The 18,986-nt window shown below is 48.6% G+C and overlaps 2 pseudogenes; both read left to right on the forward strand.

The window, feature by feature from the left end:
• The first annotated feature begins 10,381 nt into the window (after window positions 1-10,381).
• On the forward strand, window positions 10,382-10,487 carry LOC112850591 (small nucleolar RNA SNORA70; annotated as a pseudogene).
• Window positions 10,488-10,547: 60 nt separating this feature from the next.
• On the forward strand, window positions 10,548-16,394 carry LOC147577629 (large ribosomal subunit protein uL16-like; annotated as a pseudogene).
• The last annotated feature ends 2,592 nt before the right edge of the window (window positions 16,395-18,986 follow it).

An 18,986-nucleotide genomic window follows, 5' to 3' on the forward strand; every position in this document is an offset into this window, starting at 1 on the left:
TATAGAACCATCACCCCAATTTCTGCCTGCATTTCATGCGGCAGTCTCTCATATGTGTGCATCTGTGTCCACACGTCCCCTTTCTATAAGGATCCTGGTCTTTAAAAAAAAAAAAAACTCTCACAGTAGTCTGTGAGGTTCTTTTTTTAATGTTTATTTATTTTTGAGAGACAGAGGTTATGCAGGGGGAGGGCAGAGAGAGAGGGACAGAGGATCCCAAGCGGGCTCTGTGCTGACAGCAGCGAGGCTGACTGAGGCTCGACCTCACGAACTGTGAGATCATGAGCTGAGCTGAAGTTGGACGCTCAATTAACTGAGCTACCCAGGTGCCCCAAAGATCCCAGTCTTATTGGTGGAGTAAGGACTCCTCCTACTGCAACATGAGCTCATCTTAACTAATTCAATGACCTTCTTTCTAAATAATGGCACCTACTGAGGTAGAGGGGTGACAACTTCAATATATGACCTCTGAGGGGGACATAATTGAACTTATGACATGTGGGGAACCCATAGTCTGAGGGTGTTTGGGAAGACTGTTCTCAGGAAATGAGGTAAGAGAGAGGAGGCAAAGGCATTCTAAGCAGAGAAAATGGCACAGGCAAGGGTCCTGGAGCAGTGCGTCAAACTTGAGTGTGGTTCAACTGAAGAGGCCACACTGAGAGGGAAAGCAATTGTTACAGAAGAAATTGTGAATCATCCTGGCAAGAGTTTTCCAGAGCCAGAATAAGGGAAGGTGTCACGGCCATCGGACAGACAGACACATTAGGCCTTGGCAATTTCTTCCTGGACACAGGAGAGACACAGAGTCATCAGTGAGGTCACAAGAGAATGGAACAGCAGAGGTGCCGCGAAAACTCACGGAGAAGATGTGCATGCACCTGCCGCCGGAGACGCTGGAAGAAAAGAGACTACTGTCCCACAGCCTCTCAGATAAACGGACTGTAAAAACTGCATCTGAAAGATGAAGGGGACATCCCAAACCAGACCAGTACTCCAGGAATGTTCCCAAACTGTGACACGTTGAGGCAAAACTGATGTCCCAAGGACAAAAGTGCAGTGTAAGCATTTGTGAAAACTCCGATTGGTTTTCATATGGCCGTGGTGGTCAAGAAGAAAATCCAGGAAGGATAGGCTGGTGCTGACATATAGAGAGCACGCACTGAATGTACGGGGAGCCGAGGGAGCAGGTGTGTGTTGCATGAGTAAGACGACAGAGCAAAAAATACAATTAATCAATACCAGCTTTCCTGCTGGGTTGAGCTCCAAGGAGAATCCATATTTGCAACGGATAAGGACACAAGTGGACACACCTGGTTTGGAGCCCGATTCTGCTACTTTCTCTGACCTAAGGCAAGCCGTTTTCTCATCTCTATGCTCGGGGCGATAATGGAATCCATGCTGTAGAATTTGTGGGGAGGATTTCATGAGATCATGTGCTTTGGCAGAAACCGTACACGAGAGGAACCCACTAAAGTTGGTTGTGGCTGTGGCCAAACCGAAATGGCGAATAAACATGCCCAGGGAGAGAAAGCCCAGAGTAGGTTAGGGTTCAGTAAGAGAATTTGAACTCCTGAAATGGGCCACCTAGCCAAGCTGATTGAGTGTCCACCAGGGATCCTGAAATTGGGGTGAAGTCACAGAGCATCTGTATCAGTCAGCTTCGGTGTCCGTAGCAAGTACCACAGACCCGAGAGCTGACCCGAAAGACATCGTTCTCTTACAGTCGGGAGGCTGGACGTCCAAGGTCAGGGTGTGGGCAGGACTTGTTCCTCCTGACACCTCTCTCCTGGGTGTGGAGACACCATCCTCTCCCTGTGTCCTTACCGGGTCGTCTCTCTGTGCGTGTCTGTGTGCCGAACTCCTCTTCTTATAAGGACACCCGTCACATTGGGGTAGGGCCACCCTACTGACCCCTTTTACCTCTCTAAAGACCTCATCTCCACATACAGTCACATTCTGAGGTGCTGGGAGTCAGGATTCCAACATATGAATTTGGGGGACACAATTCAGCCCATAAAGACCAGGGGCTACTGAAGTGATCCCAGTGAGTCCCATGATGTCAGCAGACCGACCATGGCTGATGGAAGCTACGGACCAGTGCAGTTAGCTCCGACTGCCATGCCAGTTGTGGGAGGACGGTCACACTGGCTTTGAGAGAACTTAGGAAAGAGCCTCGATCCCCTGGAGTCAACATGAGTTCACGGGAACCACGCCAAAGCTGTTTTGTTACCATCTTTTTCACTTAAATCCTCAAGTGAGTAATTGTTTGTTGACCGCCCACCATGTGCCAAGCCTTGTGTTCTAGCACAGCCCCTGCTTCGAGGAGCTCCCATTACATTCCCGGCAGGGAACCAGGCAGCTAAGCCAATAAGTTAATTTACAAAGTGAGCCGTCCAGCAAAAGAAGGAAATGCACCTCACAGAGAAGAAGTAATTTGATCTGAGGGACTGGGAGGGGGTGGCTGGTCAAAGGAAGCCCGGATTTGAACAGAGAACTATTTCCCAGCAGAAGAGAGAGCCCGGAGCTCCCCAGGCAGAGGTGGGGGGTAGGCTTCAGGAAGGGGCCCCTCAAGCGGGGAGACAGCTCAGATGGGGGATGACACAGGTTCAGAAAACCATAACCTGCTTGCTTTTCTCCCTCAGATGTAAAGTAAAAGTGGGCGACGTGGAAGGACAGCAGGGCAAAGAGGAAGCCCGAGGTCATATAAAAAGGACCTTGGCTGTGCTGACGAGCTGGAACCTTCTCTACTAGTAAGGGGAAATGAAGGAGCTGTCTAGAAATGGAGAGACAGGGGCGCCCAGGTGGCTCAGTCGGTTGAGCGTCGGATTTCGGCTCAGGTCATAATCTCACAGTTCGTGAGTTCCAGTCCCTCGTCGGGCTCTGTGCTGACAGCTCAGAGCCTGGAGCCTCCTTCAGATTCTGTCTCTGTCTCTCTGCCCCTCCCCTACTCGCTCCCTGTCTCTCTGTCTGTCTCTCTCTCTCTCAAATATAAACAAAAACAGAAACAAAAACAAAAAAACAAAAACAAAAAAAACCATAAAGAAATGGAGAAGGACAGCAAATTAATACTTTGACAGAAGCATGGAAGAAACTCTTGCAGGACTCTTGCTACACCGGCTGACACACAAAGGAAGATCATGGAAAGAGCCAAGACACCAACACCGGAGGACGGAGTGCCCCGCGCCCTCTCTGCGCCCTCTGGCCTTGGTTTCTCTCTGTGTGTGCCATCTCTGGCCACTTGATGGTCCCCCCACTCCCACTTCTGCAGGGGCTGGAAGAACAGCTGCCCATTCCTGGACCTGTGTCTTACAAGCCCCGCCATTCAACAAAATGATGCTTATTCATCCTTTCAAATGTGGAAAGTATCCGGAGCACGCTCCTGCCACCGTAGCATCCATGTGGCCGGAGTCGGACGATGGGCTGCCCACTGGAACCAAGAACAGCAGTGGGCAGGGATGAGCAGAAAGAGGATGGGGACTGTTGGGGAGATCCAGTGACGGATGCTCTCTGAGCAGGTAGGTGCCCAGACACGATGAAGAGGAGAACAAAGGCAGTGACGATGAGGAAGGAGGAGCGAGAGAGATTCAAGAAGCAGAATTAGCAGTACCTGGGACTGAGTGAACAAACTGCATAAAAGAGAAAAGGAGATTCAGAGAACACTCAGGCTTCTAACGTGGAAGTTCCTGTGGCTGGAGAAGTCACTTAGGAGGAATCAGGGGGCAAAGGTGAGAGTGGGTTTCAGGGGAAGGTGATGTATGCAGTTTGGCATTTAAATGGCATCTGCTAGTCTCCAGATGGAGGTTCAGCAGGTCGTATGTGTTTACTCCGGGACCGGAGCTGGAGAAACTATAAGGATGGGAGGAGACAATATAGTCTGGCGGACAGAGTGAGGACATGGTGGGACATGATTCATCTGATCAATACAGGAGTTGGAAGTAGGCATACGTTTGATTACAGTCCTGGGAATCAACGGGACTGAGACCAAGAAGGGCATGACAGGGAAGTGTGCAGAATACAGCATCACACAGAGATGGAACACTGGCAAGGTGGCAAGGTGGCTCTCAGTGCCAAACACGGGAGTGTTTGTTTGAGGGACCTGAAGCCCTCAGCCCACTTCCCTGCCTTCCAGACCCTCACTTAATAGTCATTATCGGGGCGCCTGGGTGGCTCAGTTGGTTAAGTGTCCGACTTCGGCTCAGGTCATGATCTCGTGGTCCGTAAGTTCGAGCCCCACGTCGGGCTCTGTGCTGACAGCTCAGAGCCTGGAGTCTGTTTCAAATTCTGTGTCTCCCTCTCTCTCTGCCCCTCCCCTGTTCATGCTCTGTCTCTCTCTGTCTCAAAAATAAATAAATGTTAAAAAAAAATTAAAAAAAATTATCAACCCAATGTTTATAGCAGCACAATCAACAATAGCCAAAGTATGGAAAGAGCCCAAGTGTCCATCGATGGATGAATGGATAAAGAAGATGTGGTATATAGATACAATGGAGTATTACTCGGCAATCAAAAAGAAGGAAATCTTGCCATTTGCGACTACATGGATGGAACTAGAGGGTATTAGGCTAAGCGAAATTAGTCAGTCAGAGAACGACAAGTATCCTATGACTTCACTCCTATGAGGACTCTAAGATACAAAACAGATGAACATAAGGGAAGGGATACAAAAATAATATCAAAACAGGGAAGGGGACAAAACATAAGAAACTCTTAGATATGGAGAACAAACAGAGGGTTACTGGAAGGGTTGTGGGAGGGGGAGTGGGGTAAATGGGGAAGGGGCATTAAGGAAGCTACTCCTGAAATCATTGTTGCACTATATGCTACCTTGGATATAAATTAACAGAAATAATCATTATCAAAATCACACTATCTTCCTTTCTCGAAAGCCACGATTAAAGCATTCTTGCTTATATTCTGGGAGGCCTTCAGTTCTTTGACCAGAGCATCTATTCTAGACAGAGGGAAAGCCTACAGAAGTCAAATATTCCAGGAGCTTGAGATAACACTCCAGCCACTTCCTTTCGAATGATTGTTGCTTCCTGAGGTTGAAACCGAGGGCTGGATACAGAGGGTTGTTTACTCCAAAACTCCATTGGCTTGGCTATATCCCACTCATTTGTATGGTTGCACACTACGGAGACTTCTCGCTTTACACGGAATGAAATCTGGAGTCTTTCACCTGGCATCTGCCATGCTCCACAATCCTGCACCACACAGCTGAGTTTTTTACCTTGCCTGTCCTATCACAGCCTGGCCTGTTTGTAGATAACAGTGAAAAGTACATTCTCCCCATCCCCATGCCCCTATAAGTCTCAACCCATTACAGAATCAGCTCCAAGTCTAAAACCTCATCTAACTCTTGTCGGATGGAAAGTCCCAAATTTCATCATCTAAGTCCAGTAGGGGTGACGCATCAGGTGCGATTCATCCTGGGGAAGAATGCCCGTCTATCTGTAGGTCTATGAAACTAGAAAACAAGTTATCTTAGGTAGATATCTATCTCCCATAGACAACAATGGGACAAGCAAGGAGAGCAGCCATAGACATTCAAAGGGGAGGAAATGGAGAGAACAGAAACCGTCACGGGTGCCAGTCAGCTTTGCAATCCACTCAGTCAAGTCCCATCGTGTACAAAGCCCTAAGCCTTCGTGAGTCCACCCACTGAGACATCCTTCCTTCTTCATGAAAAGTAGCATGAGTGGTCTCAGCAGGCTGTCTTAGGCTTTTGCAGAACCAGCGACCTCTACTTTCAGACTGTCTCTCCTTTTTAGTCCAAACTGGCCGGGTTTTTACTCCTATAAAGTTCTCAAGAACTACGTGGGCCTCCCATTTATATCATGGGGATTTATCCCATTAAACAAAAGGCTCATCCACGGGTCTTTCCTGAATAATCCCACCTCCAGTTTCCGAGTCTATTGAGATGGCTGGGAGGCAATACTCCGAAGCCTTCTAGACGTCCTCTGGTTTACCTAAAGAGTCTACGAGTCACACTCTTAATCTCTGCCAGGAAACATTCATACGACTGAGAACTCGGATTTTTTTTATTTTTGAAGACATTAAGAAAAGATTGTGCAGCCATGCGCTCAGCATTTTCTCAAGAGCATGTTTTCCTGACAGTAAATCCCTTCCGTTTAGCATCTTTTGCATCGTGGGTGGGATGAGAATCTTCAAAACCACTGAGGCCTGGTTCCTTTTTAGACATTTCTTCTCTCAGCTTGTCTCGTTCGTCTTGAATTTTGCGATACGCGACAGGAAGAAGTCAGGCTGCACCTTCAACACCTTGCTTGTCGATCTCCTCAGCTAAATCTGCGAGTTCGTTCTTTACAAGTTCTTTTTCTTTTAATGTTTATTTATTTGTTTGAGAGAGAGAGAGAGAGGCGGGGGGGGGGGACAGGGAAGGGGCAGAGAGAGAGGGACGCGGGACTCAAACTCGTGAAACCGTGAGATCATGACCTGAGCCGAAATCAAGAATCAGACGCTTAACCAACCGAACCACCTGGGCGCCCCATTCTGTACAAGTTCTGCTTCTCACCCAACTGTGGGGCACGACTCTACCAAGCTTTCTGCTACTATGCGGCCAGGTTCTCCTCCCATCCAGCTTCCAGCAACGGGCTCTTTTCTTCGTGAGTCCTCGCGAGTAACATCTCTAGCATCCATATTTCTAACAACAGTCTGTTCGTGGCAATTTACATTTCTTCTGTCCCACGTGTCTCACCCCCCTTGTGGGCCCTCACTGGCACTCTTAAACATCCATATTTCTATTTAAACAGTGTGTAATACTCCCCCAAATTCTTCAAGCCTCTGCCCACTGCCCATTCCAAAGCCATTTACAGTTCTAAAAAATAGTAGTAATAATAATACAAGTCTGTATGGGTTTCCTATCAGTGCTATACCCCATTAATTCAAATGGAGGGACTTAAAACAACACAAGTATTTAGTTTACAGTTCTGGAGGCCAGAAGTCCAAAATGGGTCCACTGAACTAAAATCAAGGTGTCTGCAGAGCTGAATTCCTTCTGGAAGCTCTGAGGAAGAATCTGCTTTGTTGTCTCTTCCAGCTTGTAGAGGAACTCGACATTGCTTGGTTCGTGACCCGGTTCCTTCACTTCAAAGACAGGGAGCACATGACTCTGGTCTTGAAAATCATTATCACATCTCCGACTCCAACTCCAACTCCCTCTTCCGGTTTTAAATATTCTTGTGATTACATTGGGCCCACTTCAGTAATCCAGGATTTTTTTTTTATTTAAAAAAATTTTTTTAGTGTTTATTTATTTTTGAGAGAGAGAGAGAGACAGTGCGAGCGGGGGAGGGGCAGAGAGAGGGGGAGACACAGAATCTGAAGCAGGCTCCTGGCTCCAAGCTGTCAGCACAGAGCCCGATGTGGGGCTTGAACTCACAAACCGTGAGATCATGACCTGAGCAGAAGTCGGATGCTGAACCGACTGAGCCACCCAGGCGCCCCATCAACCCCAAAGATTTTAAAGGAAAATAAATTGCAAGGGATTCAGCAGAGTTAACATTAGCAAGTCAAAAACTAATACTCAACTTTGAAAACACTGATAGATTCATAACCATTACCAAAGTTTTACATTTGTCAAGTAAGCTCTAATCTCTCTCTTATTTATCCCCAGGAAATAAAGCACAACCTTCACAAGTAACAAGATCCACACCAGAACAACTTGTGGAGCATATGGCAGGCTTTGGGCTAAGCTATTTGCATACATAGTCCAGTTAGAGAAGGCCCAGATGTCTCTGAATGATGATATCAGGCACAAAATAAGAGATTCCCTAAGGGAAAGAAACTGATGCTCTGGGTGCCCCGTGTCTTAGATGTTATCTTATTTACTCCTCTGCACAGCACTGTGAAATAACACCCTGTTGGGAGTGAATATATAGATCTGGTGAAGGAAAGCGACTTCAAGTTCCCACAGCCCGACGGGGACAAAGGTGGGTTACACACTTGAATACGGCGGACTTCCCAGGGCACTGACGGTGCCCTACAGCCTGATGTTTTCTGAGAAGTGTGCGAGATGGAGTTCGGGGCAGGGCCCCGGGGAGGGAGCTGTCACTGCGTGGGGTACCTGGAGACAGATTCTCAGGAGGAGGGAAGAGAATCTGGAAAGTGAGGAGTGAAGGAAGGACACTCGTGATGAACAATGACACAGAGGGGGAGACCTTGAGGAGTGTCCGGGGCAACAGGGAGGGGCCTGTCTAGCCGGACCACAGACCCGGGGAGAAAGGAATGGAGGAACTCAACGATGGCTTCCAATCCCGAAGACCCGAATGGAAGGCCACGTCCAGTCGGCCAAGAAAACCCACTACAGATACCTGAGCAGGGCGCAGATCTAACCAGAGCCGTACTTCATAAAGATTCGTGTGAGCAGGGGTGCAGGGTGCGGGAGAGGAAGAGACGGGGCCCCACGAGCAGGCGGCTGCCCAAGTCCACGTGCGGGGTAATGAGGGTCTGAGACACAAGGATGGGAATGGGAACGGAAACCAGAGGCCAGATGCCACAGCTGACGTGAGAGGCCGCAGAATCAGGCTTGACGGGATGCGACAGCTGAGGGAACGTGGAAAATGTGGACAGGGAGAAGTTAAGTGTGTCTGACTCCGGGGTCTCCAGGCCGGGAAAGCACGGGGCAGCTTGGTCTCAGGCTGCAGGAATGGAGGTTACCAGGCAGGAAAGTGGAAATGAGGCGCAGGATCTGGGGGAAAGTCAGAAGCACGGACACCCATTAAGAGTCCTCCGATGGCAAGTGCAGGTTCAAAGAGCGGACAGGAGACCCTGGCAAGGGAAAGGAGGGGGCCCCGGGCTGATCTTCCACAGAGGCTGCCTTTAGAGGACGGGAGAGCCAGCGGGGCCAGGGAAGGACACAGGAGAGAGAGCCGCAGGGGCAGGAGAGGGTAGGAAAGGGGGATCCTGGATGCAGGAGACCTTCCCGGGGATGCAGCTGTCAGAAGTGCTCAGCGCTGCGGGGAGGTCGAGGAAGACGCATGCGTGTCAGTCACGTGCTGAGTCCTGAGCAGGGTGCAAACCATGCTTCTGCTTCAGGCCAAGGACTCCTTGCGATGACCCCATGATGTGCAGATCCTTCCAGGTGGGAAAACCCAGGCTCAGGACCCTCAGCCGCTCCCACGGCAGGTGCACAGTGGACAGGTACATGGGCCCGGGCTGGTCCCACCATGCCATGCCGCTTCTCTCAGTCCGTGCTTGACTTGTCCTTGCCTTTCTCAGCACCGCAGAGCCCTGTAGTCCTGAAGAAGACGATCGCTCGCCACGGTACTACAGGTGTGGCACACGGCAGCTGACAGAGGTGTCCTTCCCGTCCAGCACATGGTGTCTGGAACATGTGTGTGTGTTGAATGCATATTTAGTTCTCCCCTTTAGCCTTCCAGCTCTAACACGGCAGGGAACACAGGGGGAAGAGTGGCCTATCCTCAGTGCCCCCTGCGGAAGAAAAGCAGGTGCCACCCCCACGGCCACCAAGGCTGCGGTCTGTGCCCTCCTACAGCATCTGGCACCAGGAACACTGAGATGGGCGGACAGTTTAAAAGGAAGGGAAGGAGAAGAAAGAGCTGAGCCCGTGGCTCTCCCTGACTTCCACAGTGACCCTGACATCTGAGCCTGTGGGATAAATCTCCCTGCGGATGTTCTCTGTCTCCACACCTGCCAAATCCCAACACGAGGGGAAGCTTAGATATACTCGTCTCCCCCAGATCTCCTGCTCCTCCTTCCTTTTCCAAGTTCACCCTTCCTTCATTCCCCATCCTTTTCCCTCCTGTCAAAAAAAAAAAAAAAAAAAAAAAAAGCAGCTGTCCACAAAGGAAAGCTCACGGTTTTCCAAGTAGCAGAAATCTTACAGGAGCAGGATTTCTGATCTCAATGTCACAATATTCTAAATTAATACCCACCCCCAAAGTCTAGTCATTGGAAATCTTAAAGGCGGTTTCCTAAAGAGCTCCTTCATTAAAGGAGACATTGTCATGCCAACGCCAGCTATGAACACCTATAGGATACCACAAATTAGTAATTCAAGGAACAATTACGGCTTCGTTGGAAAACAATAGAGATTAAAAATAAATGAGCTAAGCATTTAACACAAGAAGTCAAAACAACCAAACGTTAGGAAGCCTAAAGGAAAGGATTAATGAAGATAAGAGGAAAAAATAAATAGAAGCCCCCCCCCCCAAAAGTTAGCAGGTTAATAAATAAAATCAAGAGGTAATTCCCTGCAAAGACCAGCCAAATAGCCTCTGGCAAGTCTGATTTACACACATAACATTCCGGATGATAAAGGAGGCACAGTCTCTGGCAGAATGGATGACTGTGGTATCGTCGCCCGCACCCTGTACAAAAACTCAGAGAAATGCTGGACTGAATGTATCCAAAAGCCGGGTGTGCAGTGGCTGGGAACAGCAGCCTCCTCGGTAGTATATGCAGCCTGTTGATTGTCTGGGTGGCCCTCAGGGACCTTGGAGACAGCCCTTTCCGGTGGACACAGAGGTTTGGCCTCATGCTATCTCCCATCTAGGCTCCAGACAGGCATGCGGGGTGCCGTTAGAAAGCCCCAGGGCACAGTGGGCAGGGTCCACCTTGGCCAAGTCATCACGTCCACCGTACCAAGCTGCGGAACGAGGAGCATGTGAGTGAAGCCCTACGCAGGGCCGAGTTCAAGTTCCCTGGCGGCCAGAAGATCCACATTTCCAAGAAGTGGGGCTTTACCAAGTCCAATGAGGATGAATTCGAAGACATGGGGGCTGAAGAGTGGCTCATCTCCAATGGCTGTGGGGTCAAATACCTCCCTAATTGTGGGCCCTTGGACAAATGGTGGGGTCTGCCCTCATGGGAAACTGGACGCTGGCCCTCCCCGTTCATGCCCACCAATAAATCCTACTTCCTGTCAAAAAATGTTATAAATATATATAAATTGGGTGGGGTTTTTTGTTTGTTTGAGATGCACAGCAATCTCAAAATAAAGAAGGAGAAACCATCAAAGGCCAGAAACGAGGGGGACATTGTAAGCCAGAGTACTAAGCGTGAGGTGACCCTAGCCTGGCCCAAAGGACCCAGGTATCAGCCCTGAGACTGGAGCCTGAATGCAACAGAGGCCCAGGGAGGTGGCCCGATGACCTTGTGGGGTGCAGGGCGAAAACTGAGATCCCTCCATGAGGCTGGAGCCCTCAGGAGTCACCCTGCTTGGGAAAATTGGGCCTCGAAATGCTCTGGCCACTTCTCCTGAGGAGCAAGGAAGGGGACACCAGACCGGCACCCTGGGTGGCCCCGTGACACGTAATAACTCATGCTTGGGCTTCATATAGCTGTGGGACCCAAGTTTATGCCACCTTCGCGGTATGGAAACACACGGGGCGGGCGTGCGGGGGGCCACGAAGAGGGAGAGTTGGCTACATAAATGTTAACTTTAATTATTTAAAATTAAATATAAAATTAAAAAACCCACTTCACCAGTAGCAGCCATCGCGTGGCAAGTGCTCAGGAGGTACAGGTGGCTGACGACTTACCTATCAAACAGTGTAGCTATGATGAGGAAAAGGCAGGCTGACACCACCCCCCCATCCCCCCACCCCCCTCACCCCCCCCACCCCCCTTCACCCCTCCCCCGTGAGACATGTGTGTGACATTCCGCGGGCACTCCCAGCTGCCCAAGAACAAAGGAAAGGGAAAAATTAATGGTCACTGATAGAGATCACAGTCTCCATCAGTTTACAAGGAAAAAAAAAAGTCAGTCTCCAGAAACCTACAGACTCAGTTTCTTGGAGCCCTAACATCACCCTCCCCTCCGTGGTGATGTGGGGAACAAAGGCAAGAAGGAAATGTAAATAAAATTAAATTTCTTTAGAACCTGAAGCCCCCTGACAAATATTCGAGGCAAAGGGAGCATAACACGTCTCCAGGAACTGCCCGCTGTCTTAATGTTAATTTTTCCGAGAGGGAAAAATAACTTTAGCTCCACAATAGCTAGGCCTCCAGTATCTGACGAGCCCTCTTTAGCATATAAAGGTCCTTTTGGAAACTTCCCCTTACCAGTACCTCCCGCCCCGCCCCCAACTCCATAGCATATCACCGGTCATTCCTCACAACCCCGGTGCAGCTCTTTCTGCCCACGAGTCCTGTCCCCGAGCTTTAATAAATTCACCTTTTGCACCAAACACGTCTTCAAAAATTCTTTCTTCGCCATCAACTCTGGACCCCCACCATTATTCAAAAACTGCATCAGCTAGAGAACATTTCTAGGGCTGCGGAAATTTTTCTGCTGTGGCCTGGAGGTCTTAATCAATGCCATAAGAAAGGGTGGGAGTAGAGAAGAAAACATATAAATATAAAGTAAAAGAAAGGATAGTTGTTTCCATATAATATCTACCTAGGAAATCTAAATAAGTCAGTTTTAAAACTAAGAGGAACCAATAGCAAGGTTCAGTAAGGGGGCAGGACCCCAAGTAAATATACAAAAATAAGTATATCTGGGAATGCAAACTGGTGCAGCCACCCTGGAAAACAGTATGGAGGTTCCTCAAAAAGTTAAAAATAGAACTACCCTACCACCCAGCAATTGCACTACTAGGCATTCATCCACAGGATACAGGTGTGCTGTTTCGAAGGGGCACAGGCACCCCCATGTTTATAGCAGTGCTATTGACAATAGCCAAACTATGGAAAGAGCCCAAGTGTCCATCGACGGATGAGTGGATAAAGAAGAGGTGTTATATAGATACAATGGAGTATTACTCGGCAACCAAAAAGAATGAAATCTTGCCATTTGCAACTACGTGGATGCAACTAGAGGGTGTTATGCTAAGTGAAATTAGTCAGAGAACTTCATGTGACTTCATTCATATGAGGACTTTAAGAGACAAAACAGATGAACATAAGGGAAGGGAAGCAAAAATGATATAAAAACAGGGAGGGGGACCAAACATAAGACACTCTTAAATATGGAGAACAAACAGAGGGTTGCTGGAGGGGTTGTGGGAGGGGGGATGGGCCAAAGGGGTAAGGGACACTAAGGAATCTACTCCTGAAATCATTGTTGCACCACATACTAACTAACTTGGATGTAAATTAAACAATAAATAAGTTTTGGGGTTTTTTTTGTTTTTTTTTTTAATTTTTCTTTTTAACGTTTATTTATTTTTGAGACAGGGAGAGACAGAGCATGAACTGGGGACGGTCAGAGAGAGGGAGACAGAATCTGAAACAGGCTCCAGGCTCTGAGCTGTCAGCACAGAGACCGACACGGGACTCAAACTCACGGACCGAGAGATCATGACCTGAACCGAAGTCGGCCGCTTAACCGACGGAGCCACCCAGGCACCCCATAAATAAGTTTTTAAAACATGTAAGTATAACTAGGGGCACCTGGGTGGCTCAGTCAGTTGAGTGTCCGACTTTGGCTCAGGTCATGGTCTCGCGGTTCATGGGGTAGAGTTCCGCATCGGGCCCACTATGGTCAGCTCGGGGGCTGCTTTGGATCCTCTGTCCCTTTCTTTCTCTGCCCCTCCCCCACTCATTTGCACACACGTGCTCTCTCTCTCTCTCTCTCTCAAAAATAAATAAGCATTAAAATAAAAATAATAATATCTATACAATGAATCACTGAGTGCAAGATGTGACAAAATGAAGAGACCACACACAACAGCAACCAAACGAATAAAAAAACCCGAGAATAAACTGAACGACAGTACACAAGACATAGGAAGAAACTACAAATCTCTGCTGAGGGGCATAAAGGAAGTTGGGAATAATTAGTGAGATGTATATTCCTCAACGAGAAGACTTCGTGACCACAGAACTAAGAAGAGTTGTCCTTCAGTGAGAAGTTGGCGTCTATGAACGAGCCCGTTCAGAATAGCCCCGCTATCCTACGAGCCAAGTCCGGGAACAGCCCCCAACCTACGAATGAGAAAGTCACGGCAGGCAGAGGCAGGGAGATTTGAGGGTCACATGGTAAGTGACAAAGCAGGGCTTTGAGTTGAGGTTTGCAACTCACATCGGTAGCGTGGCGAAGAACGGATGATGCGCTCAATGTGGGACTCATTGGCTAATCATGTAGGTAAAATGAATTAAATCTCTACCTCATCTCATAGGCGGATGCTGTACATGGACCGAAGAGCTACGTATTTTCACGAATCACGAATGCACTGGAAGAAATATGAAAATACTTTTTTTTTCTACAGACTTAGAGCATAGGGGATCTTTGGCAGCCGGGCACAAGCCAGAAGTCCTAAAGGAGAGTGACAACGCTGAGTATTTAAAAAGGCAAAACCCCCCAAAATCAATAAATAAATGAAATAAAAAGGCAAAATCCTACCCGGCAAAGGACCCATGACCAAAGTGAAAAGGACAGTGCAGGCACGGCAGGCGAGTCACCCATGTGCGTTTGGGGGTCGAGGGTTTGCGGTGGGACGCAGACGGCGCGGTCGGGGAGAAGCTGGAGGAGTAGAGGTGTCAGCCACCAGCCACTCTGAGCACGTCCAGCTCCCCAGTCAGGCTGGGAAGGGCGGCTCGTGCCAGGCTGTGCCGTCCCCCAGTCGGTGGGGACGAGCCGAACCGGGAGCGGAGGAGAGCAAAGAGCGCTTGGGGCCTGCAACCATCACCGCTTCTGTGCGCCTCTTGCCTACAGAAACAGCCGCGAAAGAGAGCAAGACTGGGGCTGCCCTTCTTCTCCCACATCTCATGTAAACTCCTTTGGTGAATTCTACCCGGTGTCCTGCAAGGATAGATTCGGAGATACAGACTTCCAACTTAACCGAGGTGACAAATGGCGGGCTGGAAAAAAAAAAAAAATGGTTTGCACATCACAGCTTTTTTGCCAAAAAGCAAACCAACGCGTGATGAAAGCAATCCTGAGATGATTTTTTTTTTTTTTTTGCCCGTGAGATTGACATAAAATTTAAAGATTGAAAACACTGCTGTTTGCGACGCTCTAAGGAAATTATCTTTCTCGCGTATTACTCGTGAAAGTATAAACAGATGCGAACGTTATAGAGGGGACAAAATGCGTCAGTTCCAAAATTTTAAACACGTACACATTCTGCCGGAGCAACGCCGTTTGCATCCTAAGGAAGTAGCGGCCCAGGGGAGCCCAGATAAGGTGCAAAGGTCACTCGTGGCAGCTTTGATTGAGGCAGTGAATACGAGTACTGATGATGGGAATCATCTGCGTTTGTACCAGGAACAGAAATACAATTGTTTTCAAAATGATGTGTATGCGGTCATGTTGGAAGATTACAATATCTTACCGACGAACGAAAATTGTCACGACGGATGAGTGAGTACGTAGGTAAGTGGTGAGGAGGAGGACGAGTGGGGGAGAGAGAAGGAGGTGTAAAAGTTCATGGCCGTGGGGAACGAAGGCCCATGAGGGAGTTAAGAAATCAGAGACTAAATGGAAGTGGTTCAGGATGTGGTGGAAAACTCACATTTTACTTAAATGTGAATTAGTTGTTTTTTTTTTTTTTTCTTAACGTTTATTTACTTTTGAGACAGAGAGAGACAGAGCATGAATAGGGGAGGGGCAGAGAGAGAGGGAGACACAGAATCCGAAACGGGATCCAGGCTCTGAGCCGTCAGCCCAGAGCCCGACGCGGGGCTCAAACTCACGGACCGTGAGATCATGACCTGAGCCGAAGTTGGCCGCTCAACCAACGGAGCCACCCAGGCGCCCCAAATGTGAATTAGTTTGAATTCATTAGAACAGCTGTTTGGGTTTGTTAGAACAGTCATGCATTGAATTTATATATCTATATTTTTGTTATGTATCTAACTTAAAAAGTAATTAATTTTTTGTTCCGTCAGAGTAAAGGAATGAAGGAAAATAAAAGCAAAGACGTGGGGGAGAGGGGAGAAGCTGTCTCTAAAGCTCTGATACAAATGGGTGGCTTTCACGGAATGACCTCCCTCCAAGGCAAATTTTTTGCAACATACTTTGGCCGCAAGAAAACACGAGGCCACATTTATGTGAGTAAAACAACTACCACTTTGAGTACGAAAAACAACCACCGGGGGCGCCTGGGTGGCTCAATCGGTTGAGCGTCCGACTTCGGCGCAGGTCACGGTCTCGCGGTGCGTGGGTTCGAGCCCCGCGTCGGGCTCTGTGCTGACAGCTCGGAGCCTGGAGCCCGCTTCGGATTCTGTGTCTACGTCTCTCTCTCCCCCTCCCTCGCTCACGCTCTGTCTCTCTCTATCTCAAAAATAAACATTAAAAAAAAAGAAAAAGAAAAACAACTAACTACAGGAATGTAGAATTTCAGCATCCAGGTGAACACCTGTTATCAAAAGCGTGTCTGCTTCTTCCAGGGTATAGCGTTGCTTTCCCAGAGTTACGAGAGCTGAGTGTTCCCCAATGCAACAGAGGCCACAACTCCAAATCCTGACGCTTGGGTTTCGTGGACAAGATGTGCCTACGTGTCTCCTGCTCTTTTACCACTGGACTTGCAGGCGTGGTGCCTCCTCCCACTCAACATTTCAGTCGGTACTTATCTCTTGCGACTGATCACAGAGACCTTTAAATCGTCACTCTGCTCTTCCGTGATTTATTAACCTCACTTTGACTCCCGAGGAAAGAGTCACAACGTAGACGGTTCTGTCGTTGTAGGAAAATAACAGTTGCATCAAAGCTGGATTTTCTCGCTCTTTCGATGATGACGGTGGTGATGATGATGATGGTAATGATGAGGAAGGCCATCGTGGTGATGGCGAGGATGGAGATGACCCTGATGATGGTGAGACGGATGATGATGATAGCGAGCATCCGCCATGTGCTAATCCTCAGCCAGTCGGTGCTCCAAGAGCCCTACGTATATGAGTTCATTAAGCCTCACAGCTACCCCCATGGGGTCAAAATCATTACCTTCCCAGTTTGCAGATAAAGAAGCTGCTCCCCACTGCTTGACCACAGTGGGAAGGGGCCGAGGGTCTCAGAGCCTCCGCCGCCTGATTCCGGGGTCTGCAACCTGCCTCCTTACTCGTGGGAAAATCTGCTTACGGCCAATTAACTCAACAGCCTGGGTACAAGCTGGGCTTCATCCCGTCTCATGCTTCCTTTTGTTACCCTAACCACAAGCTAAGATACCCTGCATATCAAAGAGGCGTGTGGCCCAGTGCCCCACACAATCAAGTACCGGTCCTAGGTACCGCCTGGGATTCCATGCACCCAATGTGGACTCCATCCCCAATGCTGAGCTGGTCTGCAGTTCCTAGGAGAGAACTAAGCACCTAACACAAGTCAGCATGGGGCACGATGTGTCCTTCCATGCCCTGTACTCTAGACAGATGTCTAGATGAATAAAAATTCTGAATAAATGATGAATAAAATGAATGAATGATGAATGATGAATAAAAATTCATCTCATTCTGAGATGAATAAAAATTGTCCCACCTGAGAGATGAGGAAACTGAGCATGACACAATGTAAGAAATCCGTCTAAGATCAGAGAACCAAACAGCAAGGTGGGGCACTGTTAAACAATGACCTAAAAACGCTTATCGCTTATCCGCATCCTTAAATTCCCTAAAAGTGATCCTGAGTAGCTCCCGCGGGCCACAGTACCATCTGAAGGTGACAAGGTCAGTCCTTCCCTGGGGCCATGACCATGTCTTCTCTGATGACCCAGCCCCTTCCCAGCACTCATGCTGCAGGGCCCCAAGCCTGTGCGATGGCTGGCACGTGCACTGAGGTGAGGCAAGGTGACGTTTCCCAGGAGGGACGGGAAACCGCATCCAGCTATGACTTGAACCGTTTCTTCAGGTGACTGAACCACTGCAGGTGCTCACCCTGACCCTGGAACGGCGGCCCCCGGGCAGAGTCCTGACGCGACCTTGACGTGCCCGCTGAGTGCTGTCGCGCGGGTGCACTGACCTCTGTGGGTGCAGGCTCAGCATCATCACTCAGTAACGACACCATCCATCTGGGTTTTTATTTCTTTTTTTTTTTTTTTTAACGTTTATTTATTTTTGGTACAGAGAGAGACAGAGCATGAACGGGCGAAGGGCAGAGAGAGAGGGAGACACAGAATCAGAAACAGGCTCCAGGCTCTGAGCCATCAGCCCAGAGCCCGACGCGGGGCTCGAACTCACGGACCGTGAGATCGTGACCTGGTTGAAGTCGGATGCTTAACCGACTGCGCCACCCAGGCGCCCCTGGGTTTTTATTTCTTAAAACCCCTTGATTGAGTTACGACCGACTTACAAATGCCTGTATGTATTTGTTACACACCTTAATGTTTGGAGATTCGCATATACCCACAAACCCATCACCATAATCGATGCCATGAACCTATGCATCACTTCCAAAAGTTTCCTCCTGCCCTCTTCCTTTTTGCGTGTAAGAACACTTAACCTAAGACCTGCCCCCTTACCAAATTTGTATACTGTAGTATGAGGTACGAAAACACTCACCGCAGGCATTACGCTGCAGAATGGATGTGTTGTAGACTTGTAGAACTAAAACTTTGTACCTTTAACTAAACAGACCTTGGCCCCCCAGACCCTGTAACCTCCCCCTCGAATTTCAGCTTTAAGAAAGAAGGAAATAGGGGCGCCTGGGTGGCGCAGTCGGTTAAGCGTCCGACTTCAGCCAGGTCACGATCTCGCGGTCCGTGAGTTCGAGCCCCGCCTCGGGCTCTGGGCTGATGGCTCGGAGCCTGGAGCCTGTTTCCGATTCTGTGTCTCCCTCTCTCTCTGCCCCTCCCCCGTTCATGTTCTGTCTCTCTCTGTCCCCCAAAAAATAAATAAACGTTGAAAAAAAAAATTAAAAAAAAAAAAAGAGAGAAGGAAATAAATCCTGCCGTATGTGACAAAATGGGTGAGCCTGGAGGCTGTTTATGGTGAGCAAAATAAGCCAGACACAGAAGGACAAATATTACATGATCCCACTTATACGACGACGAATCCAAAATGGTCTATCTATCTGTCTTGGGTTTTTTTAATGTTTATTTTTGAGAGAAAGAGAGAGACAGAGAGCCAGC

This window comes from Puma concolor, chromosome C2 (assembly GCF_028749965.1).
Source record: "Puma concolor isolate L17-30 chromosome C2, mPumCon1.1.hap2, whole genome shotgun sequence".
Lineage (NCBI taxonomy): Eukaryota > Metazoa > Chordata > Mammalia > Carnivora > Felidae > Puma > Puma concolor.